Genomic DNA, 896 nt, shown 5'->3' with positions numbered 1-896 from the left:
CAGTTCTGGTGAATTCTGTTCGTGAAGACAGACTTAATTGGTGAAATGAAAAGTATATAAGTTAAAGTGTTAATGTTGCTTAGTATTTTACACTATCAATGCTGATAGACTCTTAACAGTAACCGGGAATTTCAGCAAACGTGCAGCCTCGTGTGGATTCTTACAAGCCTCCTTAAGAACTGACTTTCGAGCCAACTGAAGACACCCTGAAAAGGATTTATAACTGTCAAATTCGTTTAGTAGCATTTAACATTTATAGGTGAGAAAATACCGAGTTGGTAGTACGTAATTCCATTAAACACTATCATATATGGACGTATGTTTCACCAGGACTTTAAATTTGTGTTAAAGGATTTTATTGCAGGTTCTAAAATTATATGTCAACAGCAGCAACATTGTTGTTGATTAAAGCATACAGTGACAACAAACATAGTTTTATCCAGCAGTGCAAAGAAAAAATACTAAATATGGGAAGATATTGCTTCAGTGCAGCACTCTCACTGTGGAAACTTGTGTCAAAAAAATGTGCGGACCAAAAAAAAGGTTTTCATCACAGGTTTGCTTCACATATATATACAGTTCCTGTTACTTATCTTCGTTTATGGCAATGTTATAATAAAGTATTATTTATGAAAATTGGTCGACGCATTTTGAAGTGAGACTTGAACTACTCGTGACTGTATAGGGGTAAAATGTCCTCTGCACAAGCTTCAACTCTGACTGGATTCCGGACAATATGTCGTCTCTGTGCAGCTTACTCTACTCCCAATATATCATTTTTGGTGTTTGTTTACGATAATCAGCTGAGAGGCGTTTTGCGTGCCGAAACCGCTCACCCTGACCGTTATGGGCCTGTGCGAGTCGCACCGTGCGGAAAGGCTCTAATGAACGCATGG

Source organism: Penaeus monodon, chromosome 34, assembly GCF_015228065.2.
Source record: "Penaeus monodon isolate SGIC_2016 chromosome 34, NSTDA_Pmon_1, whole genome shotgun sequence".
NCBI lineage: Eukaryota > Metazoa > Arthropoda > Malacostraca > Decapoda > Penaeidae > Penaeus > Penaeus monodon.
Note: the sequence above shows the minus strand (reverse complement) of the source record.